The 20,000-nt window shown below is 38.7% G+C and overlaps 1 protein-coding gene across 5 annotated transcripts in view; it reads right to left on the bottom strand.

Moving 5' to 3' along the window:
* GPRIN3 (GPRIN family member 3) overlaps window positions 1-20,000 on the bottom strand; it is a 139,438-nt gene that overhangs the window by 5,402 nt on the left and 114,036 nt on the right. The gene's annotated exons all lie outside the window — the stretch shown is intronic.

Here is a 20,000-nt window from a genome sequence, read left to right as displayed (position 1 = left end):
CCAAGGCAACTATATAATGCCAGAACAGTCTCATTCACAGATCCTATTATTGAAAATAGGGTGCCTGACACTAATTGACCCTTTATGTGTTTATTCAGGTTGCATTTGTCTAATTTTACATTACAGGCTCATAAACCATTTAGTATGACAAATATGCAGTACTAAGTAACATCCAGGAGAGGAAAAAATAACTTTTCACAACATTGTAGCTATAACATGATTCCCGCAATCAGAATAAAGAAGAAACTTGTTGTATTATTTTGTTTTTATGCATCAGGAATTATGGTTTTAGAAATATAAACCTCTGGTTACATCTACACTCGCTTTTTCGCTTCTCTGGTCCATCAAAGAAACAGAAAAAAGACGGAAGCGCCAGATCCTTTGCATGGTGGAAAGCCACGGCGCCCCCTACGGAACCCATTGACCTTAATTGTTTTGTCAGGATTTCCGTCATGGTCTCCTTCATTTTGCCGGACAAAATAGTGCTGCATGCTGCGCTATTCTGTATGGCAAATATTACGGAATCTGCGACAGAGGCTCCTAGAGGAGCCTCTGACACAGCTGTAAACAGAGTCTGTTCATTTTTGACAATGCAAAGAACTGTATGAACAATGAACAATATGTGAATTCCATACTTTGAGAATAATAATACATAGAAATTATGGGTATGGGAAAAGAAGAAAAAGGGGCAAGAAAATTATATATTAAGTCGCCTTCAATTAATATAAAGATTGATACCGACAGTTTATAGGGAAGAAATATCCAATGTAATGTCCCCTTTCAATTGCATTGGCAAAATACCTTTATTAATGTTTTTCATTTTTATTTTTATTGTTTATTTTGTGTTGTTTTTGTTAGTATTACTTTATTATGTTATGTCCTGGGCTCCAGTCCTAATCTCGTTGCCAGGGAGACAATCTCATGGCAGCGACGCTGTGAGACATTATTGCAGCTACCTAGCTACACTCAGTCCTGGGCTGGATAACTCATGATCTATCTACTTGGACGACGGACACTTTATATAGTGCTGTCAACCAAGGAAGAGTGTAGCCATACTTGGTTTATTATTCTAGCTGCCTGCTATTAATAATAGATATGTCCATATGACCTTATGGATTAAGGTCAATTTAGGCGATCTTGATGTGAGAACGGCGAACATTAAAATTACACAATTCTAGCTTCAAGAGCACTTTCTCCCTTGTCCTGTTGATACGGACACAACCATTCATACAGGATGGTGTCTCAACTCAATGGGAATTGAATAACATAATATAGTAATACTAACTAAAACAACAAAAAATAAAAAACAAAAATAAAAACCATTAATAAAGGTATTTTGCCATTGCAATTGAAAGGGGACATTGCATTGGATATTCCTTCACTATAAACTGTCGGTATCAATCTTTATATTAATTGAAGGCAATAATGAAGCCTAATATATAATTTTCTTGCCCCTTTTTCTTCTTTTCCCATACCCATAAGTTATATGACTTATATTGGTGGTGTACACCTGGGCAAGAACTGACAATTCAAATAAAATAATAGGAGGTTCTTTTTCGGGAATAATAATACCCACCATTGTACATTTTCCTGTTATAGACAGAAGTGTCTGAGTTGGGATATGTTGTTGAGAGGGTTTGGCGTATTCATTGTTACATAATTATTGAGGTTGAAAAAAGACATATGTCCATCAAATTCAACTGGACGGAGAAGATGTGGATAAGGGAAAGGGGGATTGGTAAACCTAGAACTTTGTTTTCACTATTGATCCATATAAAGGGGGAAAAAAAGTCATGAGCTAAACTAATCCTTCCCGATTTCTTCATTGGTGCTATTTTGTTCTAATAAATCATCTAAGCCTTTATTGAAGCCAGAAACTCTTTTCACAACTTCACAGCTCTATTGTTTAAAGATAGTAAACCATTAAAAACAAAATATGGTTTAGCAAACTTAAGAACAAGCAGAATAAACTTAACATATTGTTTTGTGTTTTTTAAATCCCAAAAAAATAATTAATAAAAGACTAATTATATCTATATAAAAAGGGTGCCAATAAAAACTACATGGTCCTGTATTGAGATGGCCAGAAGGTTTTTTTGTTTTTACATTACAATATTTAAGTAAGTCGTTAATTTTCTGAGACTAAATTTTGGGTTTTCATTAACTGTTCATCAAAATGAAAAGAAAATTTGCTCTATTTATATATATATATATATATTTTTTTTTATATAGACAAATATATTAATACAGGTTGCTAAGAAAATCTGTACAAGTTGGAGAATATGTGTATTTTGTACAATCTGGGTGTACTGTACAATGTTTGCATAAGGATAAATTATCATGAAGTAGAAAAGAAAGGGTTTGCATTACAATAGACATCCAGATGGTTATTACGTGGAATTAGGGATGCTCATGATTAGGAACTTAGCCAATACTTGACTCAAATTAAAAATACATCATCAACATTATTATGGCTTAACTCGTCTTTCGAGGTATTTTATATTCTTTTCACTCACTAGAAATGCCATCATCACATAGCAACGAGTAAAACAAATCCCCATATATAAAACATATCCTTGGCGTTTTACTATTACCATATCTTTATAAATAGCTATAATTACAACTTTCATTACTTTTTGAAATATTGTTTATTTTTCTCTAAATCATACTTGGCTACATGAGATATTACTGAACATTAGAAAATGAAAAATTGTGCAGCACAGATGTGGACATTTAGGTCGTGTTCACACGTAAATGAAATACTGCAGATTTTCTGCTACAGATTTCATTGCGGAAAATCTGCAGCGTATTACAGTAGCAGCAAGGTGGATGAGATTTGAACAAATCTCATCCACACGCTGTGTAAAAAACCTTCTGCAGGACATTCAAGGGATGCAGCGCCATGGCTATGGGTAAGTATAGATGTTTTTTTTACGTGCTGTTTTCTGCAGCAGACATTGTGGCCGAAAAACTGCTCTACAATTTGGTGCGGTTTCTTGGTCGGAATTCCTGCAGGCTCCAGGGCGGATACGCTGTGTAACTTTACATGTATCCGCCCTGTGTGAACATATCCTTAAACTAAGAGCCTTGGAGCAGCAGCATAAAGATACTTATTCTAAGGGAGAGGAGAGAAGAAAGTAGAGGGCATAACCAATTTCCTAGTTATCACGGTTTTTGATAGATAGGGGCCTTAGATTAATAGCACATAACCTATATTTATATAATGAAAATATCTAAACTTTGCTTAATTCCTATGAAAGTAAATATTCATCAAGATATGCATTTGATAAATGAATACAATATTAATAAAATATAAAATTCAATATTTTTGTTTGGAAGCTGGAGTTGGTGCATTTTACATTTCTGGTATGTACAGCGAACTCCAAAATTTCAAGAAACTGGGTGAAACAAATATAAAATAAACACACAATGATTCAAAAGTTCCTTAGAAATGTTAGAGGTTGCTTATCATTTATATAACAGACATCATTCCTGCATGTGGTTTATTTTAAGAATAGAGTATTTTTTCTCAAAAACATCATTCAAATTTCTTGGCATCTCTAAAGAATATTTTAAATAAAGGAAAATGTTAGCAAAAAACTCTTTTATTGCTCCTGCTCTCCAATAACTCCATTGTTAACTGTGGCCATTTCCTGTTTCTCTGGAATATAAATATAAGTTTGTACATATGTAAAATATTTCAACATGGGTAAAACCCAAGGAGCTGTCAACTTAAATGAAATCAAATGAGCCCAAAATCTGTCTGCCTTTGCCAGAGGGCTTGAAGAGGTACTCCGCCACTGCTGTACATTTTTTTTAAATGTTCTGTTCTTGTTCTGCATTGCATCATAATGACTCCCCAATACCTCTTTCTGTAATTTTCCGCACTCCGGTTTGTTTACTTTTCAAACTTTTTGTTATCCTCCGTTGCAACACCCCCCATACTGCATAGTGCTTCAGCACAGCAAGCCGAAGATCCTCCCATGACACCTCTTTTAGTAAGAAATAGCCCGCCCACTCCACCTCTTTACAATAATAGATCACAATCCATGATAACATTACTGTAATCTAATTAGGCGTGAGCGGGGCATGCGCAGTAGAAGAATAGGGGCTTTAGAAAAGAAGTTACACAAATGCAGGCACACTGCACAAACCAACTGAAATTGACATCAGTCATGACACGTCGTTTGGGAGACCGGAAAGAGGCTTTTAGTTAAAACGGATGGCACTTAACATGAAGTGCGATTTTCTCATACAATCGGTGTCAGGTGACTGGATCGGGGAAACAGTGCACTTTTAGAAAAGTAAATGTTTTAAAAACTGAGTTGGATTACAAGGAGCAGTTAGTTAGTAAAGACGTAGTAAGTCCTGGAAAACCCTTTTAAATGGTCACTAACTTTGCAACAAACTTTGCATAAATCAAAAGTACAAGTGAATAAAAGAAACTTTGTAATATATCTTATTAGAGAAAAATGCCTCTTTCTCCACTTAAATCTATCTTGAGAGACAAAAAAGATTATCAGCAGACAGAGGTAGCGGGTTACATGCTGTCCATAGAAGTTTATGGAGGGAGGAGGGGGATAGAGCAGGAACAGAGTGAGAGAGAAGCACAGAGACTCTGCTGCAGAATCTACCGAGTGTTATAGCTCACCCCAGTGATGGATTCACAGCTACACTGCTCAGTACTGCTATATGATGTCTTACATGCTGCCCTTTTCTGGGTAGCTACAAAGAGGTTGGGGAGCTAGATGTTCTCTTCTCTGTGTGCGCTGTGTATGGGAGACATGGTAGCAGTTATGCTCCACTCGCTAGCTCAGGAGAAACAGAAAATTAGAGATACTGTAGAGCCTGCCGAGAGGAAAACAACAAATGCAGACATTTAATGGCCAGAAATAGTGCTATTCCTCATGCACACATATATAACATCTTTTTCTGAAAAGTTAGCTACGCTTTAAAATTGTGTGATTGAAGTTTTCATGCTCAACCGCTGTTAAAATAAAACTCCTCGTGCAGTAGGGAGTATGGGTACTAGGGCCTTCCACTCTAGTGATCAAAAGGGGGTTCCGGCAAGCCCTCAACTAATCTTAGATTTCTCACCTATCCACAGGATAGGTGATAAATGTTTGTCGCTGGAATACCACTTTACGAGCTGCTTTACTAATTTATTATTGAGTATACTGGGGGATATAGAAATCTGCATGCCACAATATCCTTCTAGTAGTCTAGCTGCAACTCCTGTAAAAATTATAAAAATGATCAGACCTAAAAATAAAATGATATTCAAAGTTTGAGCTACATCTAAAATATAAATAGCAACATGGTAACATACTTTTATGCTGGATTCACAAACAGGCTTCTCTATAGGACTTCAAAAACGGCAGGAACAAGCATTTAGAAAATTTTACTAAATGAAAAACACCTCCAAAAAAGGCTACCAAAAACACAATAAATAACGCTAGTAAAATTTCTGGTTGTGAAGAAGGCCTTATTGGATTTTTTTTTTTTTTTTTTTACTGAAGTGCATGCACTGGTTGGCTGTCTAGAACAGTTTTATATGTACTGTGCTTGTGCCAGCAGGGAGTTTAATTTATTCTTACTATACCCTGTGTGTACTGTACATGACCCTGAAGAAGCTTCTGTCCTTTACAAATAAATTGATTCACCATCTTCCAGCAGCTCTTTCTGACATTTTTTTTTAATATGTAAGTACTTTCTTTATCTGTATTAGTAATCTACTTATATTTCTTTCCATAAATTCCATAAATCATAGATTTGTCATCTTAAATTCCAATATTTTCAAGTTACAATGGCTGTGCCAGGAAAAATTAATATTGTTCAGAGATAAAATGTCTGTGTCCCATCTTTCTTTTAACAAATGGCATAAGGGGATACACATTACCCAAATAAGCCTACACTTGGGGAGAGTATAATACACATGCAGATAAGATTTACCATCATACCTCTATGTAAAACACTTTTTACTAAATTATGGTAGACATTAATTTTAATCACTGTTACTGCTCAGGCTCTGTTCACATCTGCGTTGGCGGAGACTTCGTCGCAGATTTTGTCATATCTGCAAGAAAAAACAGCGCTATATTTTCTGGTAAACTGACTGATACAGTGTCGGACTGGAATACCCTGGGCCCACCAAAGGAACTAATTCTTGGGGCCCACCCCTCAGCAATATGGAAATAATGTGTCCACTCTTCAAGGGGTTGTCCAGTTTTTATTTGTTTTTATTTATTTGTAGAATAGAAAATCATAGTTTTCTAATATACTGTACATGTATTAGATATTCTGTTCACAAACATTTCTTATAGCGCATTGTCACAGTAGAATGGTTTAGTCCACAGATTAGTCCTGTGTAATGCATCCAGAGGCTAACTCAATATGATTAACCCCTTCAGGACCAAGCTCATTTTGGCCTTCAGGACCAGCCATATTTATTCAAATCTAATGTGTCACTTTATGTGGTAATAACTTTGGAATGCTTTTTCCTATCCAAGTGATTCAGAGATAGTTTTCTTATGACATATTGTACTTTATGTTTGTGGAAAAATTTGGTCGATATATTCATTGCTTATTTGTGAAAAACATAGAGAACATTTGAAGAAATTATGATCTTCCTAATTTTAAATGTATCTGCTTGGAAAACAGATAGTAATACCACACAAAATAGTTACAAATTAACATTTCCCATATGTCTACTTTATGTTTGCATTGTTTTTTGAACGTCCTTTTATTTTTATTTATTTTGCAGCAATTTCTTACATTTTTAAGAAAATTTCAAAAGGCTATATTTTCAGGAACGAGTTCAGTTCTGAAGTGGCTTTGAGGGGCCCATACATTAGGAACCCCTATACAACACCCCATTTTGAAAACGGCACCCCTCAAAGTATTCAAAACAGAATTCAGAAAGTGTTTTAACCCTTTAGGCATTTCACATGAATTTCACACGAAATTCATTTGTAATAAAAAAAAAATTGTACGAAGGCAGTTTTTCACATCCGAGGTGCATCTGTGCTCTGCGCTGCGGGACGTGATGGCTCGCGTCCCCCATAGATGAGAGTCTATGGAGGGATGCGCGAAGCATGAAAAAATAGGACATGTCCTATTTTCTCACGGACCCTACACATGGTCCTTTGAAACAACGGCTGTGTGAACGGCCATATTGAATTACAAAGGTCCGTGGGACGACCATTGTTTCAACGGCTGTCACACGGACGTTTATCACGCTCGTGTAAATAAGGCCTTAGTCTGTAAAAATGAAAATCTCCTTTTTTTTATGGAAAAACTTAGAATTTTCATATTTTTGCAAGGAATAAAGGATAAAAAGCAAATACTCCATATGTGGTAATAAACTGGTGTTTGGACCAACGGCAGTGCTTAGAAGGGAAGGAGCGCCTTTTGGATTTTGAAGCGCAGATTTTGATGAATTGGTTTCTTGGGGCCATGTCACATTTGCAGAGCCACTGAAGTACCAGTACAGTAGAAATTCCCCAGGTGTGATCCCATTCAGGAGATTATACCCCTGAAAGAATTAAATTAGAGGTGTAGTGAGCATTTTGATCCCTCAGGTTTTTTATATATTTTATTAGAATTATATGCAATGTTAAATACTTTTGTGTCAAAAAAGACAAAAGTATAGTAGGTATGATACCTTTATACCTTTACATTAGAACTATATGAAATATGAAAATGATAAAAAAAAATGTTTTCCAATAACATGTAGATTTAGCTCATAATTTTTCATTTCCACAAGGAATACAGGAGAAAAGACGCCTCAAAATTTGTTACACAATTTCTCCTGAGTAGGGAAATACCCCATATGTGGTTGTAAACTGCTATTTGGACACACGGCAAAGGTCTAAAGGGAAAAAGTGCAATTTCGTTTTTGGAGTGGAGATTTTACAGGTTTTTGGTGCCATGTTGCATTGCGCTGAGGTACCAGTACAGTGAAAACCCCTTAGAAGTGACCCCATTTAGGAAACTACACCCCTCAAGGAAATCATCTAGAAGTGTAGTGAGCATTTTGACCCCAAAGGTTTTGCAGAAATTAGTACACATTAGATGTTGCAGATTGAAAATTGCAATTTTTCTACAGATATGCTATTTCAGTAGTGCCCAATGTGTTGTGCTCAGATTGTGCCACTTTAGACACACACTACATAACTTGTTAAGCGGGTTCTCCAGAATACAGTAATACCCCATATGTGGTCATAAACGGCGGTTTGGGTACACTGCCAGGCGCAGAAGGACCGCCATTTTGCTTTTGGAGCGCAGATTTTGCTTGGTAGTTTTGTTTAGTGTTTTACTGGTGTTTCAGTTCATAATGTGGGGGCATATGTAAGCTGTGCGGAGTACATCAGGGTATATGTAAGCTGTGAGGAGTATATCAGGGTATATGTAAGCTGGGCGGAGTACATCAGGGTATATGTAAGCTGTGAGGAGTATATCAGGGTATATGTAAGCTGGGCGGAGTACATCAAGGTATATGTAAACTGTGAGGAGTATATCAGGGTATATGTAATCTAGGCGGAGTGCATCAGGGTATATGTTAGCTGAGCAGAGTGCATCAGGGTATATGTAAGCTGGGAGGAGTACATAAGGGTATATGTAAGCTGGGTGGAGTACATCAGGGTATATGTAAGCTGTGCGGGGTACATCAGGGTATATGTAAGCTGGGCGGGGTACATCGGGGTATATGTAAGCTGTGCGGGGTACATCAGGATATATGTAAGCTGGGCGGAGTACATCAGGGTGTATGTAATCTGAGCGGAATACATCAGGGTATATGTAAGCTGTGCGGGGTACATCAGGGTATATGCTAGCTTGGCGGAGTACATCAGGGTATATGTAAGCTGGGCGGAGTAGATCAGAGTATATGTAAGCTGGGCGGAGTGCATATAGGACGCAGATACAGTTGAAACCGGGACATACCACCGGTCACCCGGGACAGCGGGACACCACCCGGAATTCAGGACTGTCCCGCTGAATCCGGGACGGTTGGGAGGTATAGTTATCCTATGGATTAATTTCTATGGACTAATCTGTGAGCTATACCATGTTTTATTTTTTTATTAGAAGAAGGCAACTGCATTGGTATAAGAAAGGTTTGTGATCCAATATTTAAATATGTATATATTAGAAACCTGTATGATTTCCTATTCTATAAATAAATTTACCTGTTCCCACCGCAGTAATTTTTCGGATTTTCACTTTAGTTTTTTCCTTCCCACATTCTAAAAGCCATAACTTTTAAATTTTCCGTCGATCTAGGCACATGAGGGCTTGTTTTTGAAGGGACGAGTCCACCCATCTCCCATGCTACAGTTTGCAAACTGCTTGCCAAGTTTCTTGAAACTGGTTGAGTGTTGGATTTGCCCAAATGTGGACGCATGAAAACTGTCACTAATGAAGAAACATCAGTGGCTGTCCTAGCTTCATTCAGCAAGAGCCCACAGCGTAGCACTCGCTGCATGTCACTGGAGAGTGGCATCAGTCGAACATCCCTTCGGCGGATATTAGCTACTCACAAATGGCACCCTTACAAACTCCAGCTGCTGCAGCATCTCAACGAGGATGACCCAGATCGGCGCACTGAATTTGCAGAATGGGCAAAACAAAAATTGGAACAGGACCCTCAGTTTACACAGAACATTTTGTTCAGTGATGAGGCAAACTTTTATGTGAATGGTGAAGTTAACAAACAAAACCACCGCTATTGGTCTGACACTAACCCACATTGGATAGATCCCTCCAAGACTGTTGGAACACAAAAATTGATGGTATGGTGTGGTATATGGGGTACAAAGATAGTGGGGCCATTCTTCATCAATGGAAACCTCAAGGCCACGGGATATCTGAAAGTGCTACATGATGATGTGTTTCCCCCTTTATGCACTGAAGCTGGCACGTTCCCTGAGTTTTTCCTCCAGCAAGATGGTGCACCACCACATTATGGGTGTCAGGTCCGAGCATTCCTAGATGAACAGTTTCCTGGAAAGTGGATTGGTCGTCGTGGGCCAGTTGAATGGCCCCTTAGGTCTCCCGATCTGACCCCCTTAGACTTTTATCTTTGGGGTCATCTGAATGCAATTGTCTATGCTGTGAAGATACGAGATGTGCAGCAACTGAAACTACGGATACTGGAAGCCTGTGCTAGCATTTCTTCTGCGGTGTTGCTATCAGTGTGTGAAGAGTGGGAGAAGAGGGTTGCATTGACAATCCAACACAATGGGCAGCACTTTGAACACATTTTATAAGTGGTCAGAAACTTGTAAATAACTCATGAAAGAATAAAGTAACGTTAAAACCAAGCACACCATTGTTTTTCTTGTGAAATTCTCGATAAGTTTGATGTGTCACATGACCCTCTTCCCATTGAAAAAACTAACGTTGGATACAAAATGGCCAGCTTGAAAAGTTTCCCCCCTCCCATATACCAATGTGCCACAAACAGGAAGTTAATATCACCAACCATTCCCATTTTATTTAGGTGTATCCATATAAATGGCCCACCCTGTATATTGTCACGGAGCTATTTATTGTACTATATAAAGTAGTGCGAAACAAAAAAAAAAATCTTTGTGGGGTGGAATGGGAAAAAAACAGCAATTCCTCCATTTTTGGGGGGGTTTCGTTTTTAGGGTGTTCACTGTACGGTAACAACTACATATTAACCTGTTACTATGGGTCAATATGATTATGGAGATACCAAGTTTATAGATTTTTTTATGTTTTACTATTTTTACAAGGAAAAAACTAATTGTTAAAAATAAAATGGGTGTTTTGTCGCCATATTCTGAGAGCCATAACTTTTAGTTTTTTTCGTCGAGTTCAGTTTCAATTGGACTACATGAGACTTTTTTTTATCACTTTTTATTCCTTTTTTTGTGGGAGAGGAACTGAACAAAAAAACAGCGATTCTGGCGTTTTAAATAATTTTTTTTTCTTACGTGCAAGTTAAATAATGTTATATTGTGATAGTTTGGACTTAATATTTGTTTGTCTTTTACATTGCGTTTGGGGGAAAATTGGAAAAGGCTTTTTTTCTTAACTTTTAATATTTTATGTATTTATGTGTGTATATATATATATATATATATATATATATATATATACACATATATATGTTGTTACATATATATACATATACTGTGTTTAACTTTTTTTAATAGTCCCCCTATTTGACCTAGCCATCGTTGGATCTCTTGCATGATATACTGCAATACTAATCTATTGCAGTTCATCGTTATACTGACAGTCTTCTATTAGGCCCCCATAATGTGCCCTCATATAGTAGTTAGGCCTTACACAGTCATAGTGCACCTTTGTACTCCCTACAAAGGAATGCCTCTGTATGTGCTCACACACAGTAGCAATGTTACCCTTTTTTCTTATATACAGTAGTTAGGTCCCCCTATAGTAGTTAGGTCCTGCTTTGTGTCCCCATATAGTAATTAGGACCCCTTTGTGCCCCATATAGTAGTTAGGGCCTCTTTGTACCCCATATAGCAGTTAGGCCAGATTTGTGCCCCTATATATTAGTTAGGCCCTCTTTGTGGCCCCATATAGTAGTTAAGTCCCCATATGTGCGTCCCATATAGTAGTTAGGCCCTTGTGCCATCTCTATAGTACTTAGGCCCCCTTTGTGCCCGAGATTAACTTCTTAGGCCCCCTTTGTGCCGACGATATATAGTTAGGCCCCCTTTGCCCCACCCTTCAAGTTTGGTTTCCATTTCGGCAATTGAAAACAACAAAGCACTCACTGGATCCCATTCATACGATGAGCAGATTGGTCGTCTGCCTGTTGTTTGTGGCCCGGCGCAGTGACGTCATCGCGTCACCTGCACTGGGACTCCGACGTCCTCTAGTAGGCCACATGCCTTAAACTGCCTGAGGCCTACAAGAGTAAGCGGTGGGGCAGGCAGCGAATTGCTCTCTGCTCCGCTGCCTGAAAGAAGCAGCTTGCTAACTGGGCCCATCCGAGGATTCTCCCAGGAGACCGCTACAGCCTGTGATTGACTGCAGCGGCGGTCACATGGGATGAAGCATCATCCTAGGAGGCCTGCCCTCTGATGTCATCTAGGCCGGCCTTCTGGGATGACGCTTCATCCCATGTGATCACAGCTACAGCCTGTGATTGGCTGCAGCGGTCACATGGAATGACACGTAGGACGAAACACAAACTTCTGGGTAAGAATTAGATTTTTTTCGCGAGCCCGCCGCAAAAAATGCAATAACTGCTATTTGTTGCGGGTTTTACTTCCCCATTGGATTGAATGGGGAAAACTTGTAACAAATAAGCAGCGAATGCACAAATACAATTGACATGCTGCGGAATAAAATACCGCACTGCAGGACAATTTCTGAGCGTTTTTTCCGCAGCGTGTGGATGAGATTTGTTTTATCTCATCCACTTTGCTTCTACTGTATTTGCTGCGGATTCCGTTGCAGAAAATCCGCAGTATTTGCGCAATGTTTGAACTGACCTTTAGAATTTTCCTATAATGTTGCAATATTGCATTGAATTTATTTCATGAGAAATTAAAGTCCTTAACCAAATTCAAGCAAAGGTAAGGGTGGACACGTCTGTACTTCAACATTTATGAGCACAGCTCTGACTTAGCATTCATCAGTATGTTCAGCGCTTCTAGTGACAGGGAAATTATGATTTCTGTTCCCTATCCCATTTCAGGAACAGGCTGTAATTTTGGCAGCTTGGCGCAATTGAAAGGCAGGTTGCCTAAATGTCATTTTTGAAAATGTAAGATGTTTTACAGGTAAATGGTTGCAGGTCATTTTAAAGATAACATTTATTTTTATCAGGAGAAATTCATTTTTGCTCCAGGCTGTTGTGTATTACAGGGAGTTAAACTAGTGCCCCCCCCCCCCCGATAGAGTGCCTAATTTTATTATGTTGAAATGTAGTTTTGAACCCTGCTACATTACTTTCGCAGAGTCCAAATAGGAGGGAACGTTGAAGGGACTGATCAGGTAGTTTTGTTTTGTGTTTTATTTTGTTTTTAATTAATGAATTTGGTTCTAGGAGATCTACAAAATGTGTATGAGCTTCAAGGAGTAACCCAGATTAAATGTGTATGACAGTAACCTACATTTTGAGTTTTTTCTGTGTAGATGGTTCCAGATCCTTCCAGAACAGTGAACATGGCACTGGGTAAGCTGTGTTGTAGTCTCCACCCAATATGAGGTATTGTGTAAGAGACCATCCCCCTCCAGCAAATTTACACAGGAGGCGAGGTGACGTCTCTCACAGATGAGTCTTTACAGATTTAGATGGGGAGAAGGCAAAACAAAAAAAAATTGTTTGAATATTGTTTATTTTATGCCAGATTTCAGTAACATATTTTGTTTGTTTTTGTATTAATCAGGTATTTACAGGACCTGGTGGGTGGGATTTACAAGTGTTCTTGATCATCAGATGAATGTGGAACAATAAAACTCCACCCTTTTGAAATGTTCTATCTATATGTGACATGGGTTTCCAATGTAAATTTGTCATGTAGACATACTTCATCATATACAGTATGTGTAGAACAGGATACGAGGCACAAGGTAAATTACCCAGAAACCACTCTCACCTTCTTGTTCATCTCAAGGAGCGGAGCTGGAGGTGCTCGCTGAGGCTGTAACCTGGCAGAAGGTAAGACGGCCGACATTTACACTGACTCTAGGTACGCTTTTGGCATTGCCCACAATTATGGGCCCATTGGTAGTAGGAACTTTATTGGATCATCGGGTAAGCCAATTGAGAGAGCAAGAGAAAACAGACCTGACAACAAAGGTATGTGCAGCCAGGTATCAGTAAATTGGCTTGTCCCTGGATACAATAATGCCACCACTAGGTTTGTAGCAGCTGGCATGATGTGCGCACGGCATGACATAGGTAAAACAGCAAAGGTACCTGTGAAAAGTGCAGCCCGGCCAGATTAACAGTCCCAGCGACTGCAGAACATACAACTACCCGAGGTAGAAGTGTATGACAATGTGCTCGTGTGTGTAGATCTGTTCTCAGGGGGGGCCTGAAGCCCGGCATGTATTTTCCCCACTGCAGACGTTGTATGTAAGTGACAGGGAAACAATGTTATCCCAAGTATTGACCTGATGTTTGTACAATAAGATATCAGCAGTTCTCCAGATGTTATTCCAAAGTTAGTTTGTTTAATAATTGTATTTAAGAAGTGTTGTGGGAATATTAAATACTGAAGTTAAGTTTTATGTAAAGTTCTGGACCAGCCTTAGCATTGGACTATTAGAGTCATGCGTCAGATAAAAAGTACAGAAGTGGAATATTCCCATTTGAAAACATTTTTAGTTATGTGTTTTTTGTCGTTGTTATTGTGAAAGGAAAATTCTGTGCAGTGTTTGTGTGTGTGTGTATATATATATATATATATATATATATATATATATATATATAGAAAAAGAAAAATGAGTTTGCATGTATCATTTCTAGTTATTGCTCAATGTGAACATTTGATGTAAAGATGTTATTTGTTAATATTTTTCTTCAAATTAATTATTTGATTAAGATCAATTAATGTTTATACAAAGAAAAAGTTTGTTCTCCACAGGAAGAGTCCCACTGGGAGCGGAAGGCGTGAGAACCAGATTCTAACAGAATGTGGACGGATAAGGGAAGGTGAACCGGTAACACCCAAGGCACTCTTGATGGCGCTTGCATTGATGGTGTATGACCTCACATATGCCCCAAGACTACAAGGATCGATTTGGTAAGATCTAATTGGTATGTCCCAGGCTTTACAGCTGTTGCTGCTAAATTCTGTTAGAGCTGTTTGATTTGCCTACAGAACAGTCCTGGCAGACCGATGCCAACCTTATCATACCTGCCTCCCACAAAGAGAACAGACCTTGAGAGGCCTTCCCATGCAATACAAATTAGAGTAAGAAAAATTGGTTTGCGACATTTGTCAGATAAACATGTGGAATCTGTGTATATTTTGGTGAGCTGGAGATGTTCCAGGCAATCAGCTCAGATCAAGGTACAAATCCTGCTGGAAAGCGTGACACCAAGTGCAAATGAAATGTACCCAATAATTACACATCTTCTAGGTGCCATGTCCATTGGAACAGAGAAGTTTTTCTTATATAAAAGGAGTTTGTTTGATTTAGTTTAAGGGCCTGACATTGTTATTGTATGTACTTAGAACAACTTTTATAGTACGTAGATGTTATCACCAGATTAGTATTTATTTTAACAATTGACAAGGGTTGGGGGTCCCCAGCAAGTGCCAGTAAACATGAACTAAAAGATTTTTAATACGATGAACTCCATTACTGAGGTGCGGCAGGCGCAGCCGGAGCCAGTACAATGCGTTTGTCATGAACTGACGGCAGTGTCACAATTCCAAGCAGCCGCCCAGACAAGTAACTTACCGGAGGAAGAAGGCAGATGCGAAGGGTTTGTGGTGGTCACAATAACACTCCACTAATCCGCCTACGTGGGATCTCACACCAGGCTCACAGCATGAGGTGCTGTGTACAGCCTGGTGACATATACTAAAAGAGACGGGGTCTGAAAGATGAGAAGGACCAAACCAAGTCCTGATGACATCAGCAAAGTTAAAAGTAAAGACCAAAGACCTGAGTGAATCCGTCAGCAGTATCAAGTGTTCTAATCAGAAGACAGGAGAAAAAGAGGACGATGATGTACAGGACTTGTCAATACACTGGTGGGACCCCATACCCTAACCGGACATTGGTGATGGCATCATATTAGTTGTGGCCCTATTGATATATTGCTTGAGTTTCATAATCATAATATATAATTTCTGTAATTTAATATGAGAAAAAGGGGGGTTTGTGAAGGATGATTTATTTGCTTATATTCTCTGTATGAAATTACATTGTGAATTATCAAGCAGGATGCCGAATTACTAAGATATGTATTATGTGAAAGTGATGATAATGTTTAAATTATTTAGTTTCATGCAGCAGCCATCTTGTCTGGAGTTCCCATCCTGGTTTTATTGTAGTGAATAGAAAAGTCATTGTTCCTTTAATACAAGTAATGTTGATTTCGTATGTTTTATCTTTGACCTTGGTTCCCATGCGAAGTTGGTAGAGAATGGACAGGGAGGGAGATGGGAAGGTGGCAAGTATGCGTGAAGGAAGGTCTCTCCCCCATCTCCACGAGAACATTCTGTCCAAAAGAGATAAGGCCTGCAAAACCTAATGTGTGAAGAATTATAATGATGTATCTGGGACGTATTTTATTGTATGCTTTTTACTGAATAACAAATATTGTTACATTGTCTCTGATTGGTTTACCTCAAGCCTACACCCCTTCTGAATTTCAGTTTAACAGTTTGAGTTTGGTAATGAATCCTTCAGAGGAGCATTTTGAACATATCAGCATGTCTGTGTGTTTTCTTCTCCTCTCTCAATATATATCAGTGAAATATCCTAATTAGGATACTGACTAATGGGGTCTGGCCTTGAGAGTCTGTTTGGACTCGTATAAATTTCAGTCTAATATATTTTGAGCGATGGATTTTCACGACAGGAGTGTGTACTGCTATGAAACAGTAAGGCCGGATTCACAGGAGCGTGTTCAGGCCAGGATATACGGTCCGTATGTCGGCAGTATTTCCCGGACTGAGCACACTGCAGGGAGCTGGGCTCTTATCGTCATAGTTATGTACGATGCTAGGAGTCGCTGCCTCGCTGTGGGAAAACTGTCCCGTACTGAAAACATGTTTTCAGTACAGGACAGTAGTTCCGTGGAGAGGCAGTGACACCTAGCGTCATAGGTAACGATGATGCTAGGAGCCCGGCTCCCTGCACTGTGTTCGGTCCGGGAAATGCGGCCAACCTCCAGACCGTATATCACGGACTGAACACGCTCGTGTGAATCCGGCCTAATGTTGTGATTAAACCTCTGGACATTTCATGGGATAGCTTGGTCTCTGCTTGCTTTCAATTAATTTAAAAGATCAGTGTATCAAAACGCTATTAGACTAGAATGCAGGAGAGAAGGACTTGTGCTGTTGCTGTGTTTAGCATAGAAGTTTGCCTAGACTGGATACATTGTAACACACCCTCAGCTGTGAAAACCGCTAAAGCTGTGTTCACATCAGTGTTGGTTTCTATTGAGGGGTTCCGTCTAAACTTTCCATCGGAGGAACCCCTCAACGGAAAGGCAAACAGAAACCATAGGTACCGCTTGCATTACGATTGATTTCAATGGTAATGCTTCCGTTGCTAATCGTTTCCGTTTGTCACGGTTGTGTACGTTTTCAGTTTTTTTTACGGAATCAATAGCGCAGTCCACAGAAAAGCTGAGCTGTGTTTATTACCCATTACCAATGGTAAGATCCTGTATGCCTCCAGTTTTATAATAGAGGTGTTTAATAATAAACCTGCCCCACTGAAGATATTAATATTACTTCTGAAAAGTGACATAACATTTTTTAATAAAAAAACAACAAATTTGATTTAAAAATATTATAAAAAAATTGATTTATAGAATAGTAAATTTTCTGTCATTAGATTCGCTTTCAACTTTCTCAATCATAGTTTCTAATATGTAAGTTCGAAAAAATCAGGTACATTATCTAGCAATGTCTAATGTTAATGTATATATGCAGTTAAGGGTTTGCTATATCTGAAGACCCACACAAATCATTGAAGTTATGAGCAACAGCTTCAAAAGCGGATTCTTTCATGTCACATATATCTAAATTCTAATACTCCCATGCAGTTGTCTTATACAACAGATCAAGGCTCTCTCTTTTTGGAATCTTCGTAGAAAGGTCAAATACGGATTTCTGCGTAATTGCCATCTCTTGCCTTCTAGGAAGTGCAAGACACATCCAAATCTACTGTTTCTTCTGAGTCACTGGTTATTGTGCAACAGCTAACACAGCCACATGCTTTATAGTAAATGATAAATGCGTAATAATAAATCATTAGGCCTGAGCACGTTGTATAAATATATGTATACATTGTTTTCAGCCTTCTTGAATTTATAAGTCCTAAACTTAATGATAAAGATTTATAAGTTGAAATGCCCACCATGCCAAAGAGACTTGCCCCATATGAAGTCAACACGACTTGTGTCGTGCAGAGTGGAGCAATCCTGTTTGGCTGTTTTTATATCCGCTTTTTTGAGAAATGCTAGTCATTGGTGTGTCCCGTCCGATTTCTTAAAGAGTAATGTAAGGGAGCAGAACGCACCCAGACCCATAGGCCCAGTTTACACAGAGTTTTTTTAGGCTGATTTTTATGTGGAAATTGCATCGGAATCAGCGGCAGCATCTGAATGCCTCCTATTGATTTCAATGGGAGGTGGAGGCATTTTTTTCCGCAGCAGTTCTTGCCCGCTCGCGGGAATAAAAAGCGGCCTGCTCTTTCCTGCCGCGGTTTTGCCTCTGACCTCCCATTGAAATCAATGGGATGCAGAGAAAGCGTTTTTCACTGCATTTTTTGCCCGCAGCGCTCAATGGCAGCGGGCGAAAAATGCAGCGAAAATCCCGGCAAGGATTTGCAGGCCGGTGAAAATCTGCCTCAAAATTCCTGAAGGAAATTTGCGGCAGATTTTTCAGCCTGCAAAAATACTCTGTGTGAACAGGGCCTTACTGTTTAGCAGGCACAGGGCAGTGCCTGTAAGTGTGGTCATGTCTGGTACTGGCCCAATTTACAGATTCAAGTGACTGTGGCAGCATGTTCAGACGCGCCATTATGCCTGGAAAATGGTGATGTGTGGGGGTACAACTCCCGTTGATCACACACTGATGGCCTGTCATAGTGTATTCAATGAAAACCCCTTTAATACTATATTATGTTATCATTTGGTACCACAGTTAAATTGCTGACAGTATTTTTGGAAAGGATGCAAATATAGTACATGGTGATTTTGGATTCTGATTTAACAGGCATTTCCATGCAGTGGTCCTATTCTTTACTGGCATTCTAACACAAGCAAGGACACTATACAATAGTAATCTTAAAACAGAATCAGTGATATTGTAACGTACTGCAAATATTATAAAATAGATTTCAGTAGTGTACACTACAATATGAGTATTTTGTTTAAAATATTATATGAAACGAGAATTCAAATTTTAATAGGGAAAGGAAAAGAAAGGAAACATCATTGAAGGCTTGAAGATGAAAAGGGGCAGATTTTGAGAAAAGTTAGGATGGAACGTAGAGAAGAGGGGAAAAATGGAAAATGGCTCATTAACTGGTAATATTAACCCCTAAGACCCCCAATTCCTAGTGTCAGAAAAATCACAATGGTGTCTAGATGTCATATTCTGTTGCTGTCATAAACTCAAGCCACTAACATAATGTACTATTGAAAGCAGCAATGGTGCTGTTTACGGAGAAGATAAAATCCTTTAAAACGTACCTAACCTTTCAGGTGACTTTTCAGAATAATCTGTCATATGTGTGTACATGAGAAATAACACTATTTCTGGCCATTACATGACTTGTACAGTGGATATTAAAAGTCTACACACCCCTGTTAAAATGCCAGGTTTTTGTCATGTTACAAAATCAGTCCAAGGTATACAGATGTAGCTATCTTTATCTTGACTCTGATAACTTGTTGCATATCACACAACAAAAGCCATTGAAAAAGTCAAGTTAAAGTTTCTTGACACTTTGTATTTAATGCGTTAAAAGTCAAGATAAAGACGGCTACATCTGCATAATTTCAGAACTTGTTGCACCTTTAATGTCACCTATAATCTGTACAACGTATTTAAAAACAAACTGAAATATTTTAGGGTGGAAAAATAAAAATAAAGAACAAAAATAATGTGGTCGCATAAATATGCACACCCTTAAACTAATACTAGATTAAATTTCCTCACCGTCTGAAAGAACGATTAAAATGTCTCTTTATTAGTTCAATTCTTAAAATTGGCTCTAAAAGGCCAGTTATCCAATGCAGGCAAAAGCAAGTGGTCAGGAGAGTGAGAAGCGTCAGTGGGTGATAATGT

This window comes from Rhinoderma darwinii, chromosome 1 (genome assembly GCF_050947455.1).
Source record: "Rhinoderma darwinii isolate aRhiDar2 chromosome 1, aRhiDar2.hap1, whole genome shotgun sequence".
Lineage (NCBI taxonomy): Eukaryota > Metazoa > Chordata > Amphibia > Anura > Rhinodermatidae > Rhinoderma > Rhinoderma darwinii.
The sequence above is the reverse complement of the archived record's forward strand: the minus strand, read 5'-3'. Positions and strand labels throughout refer to the sequence as shown.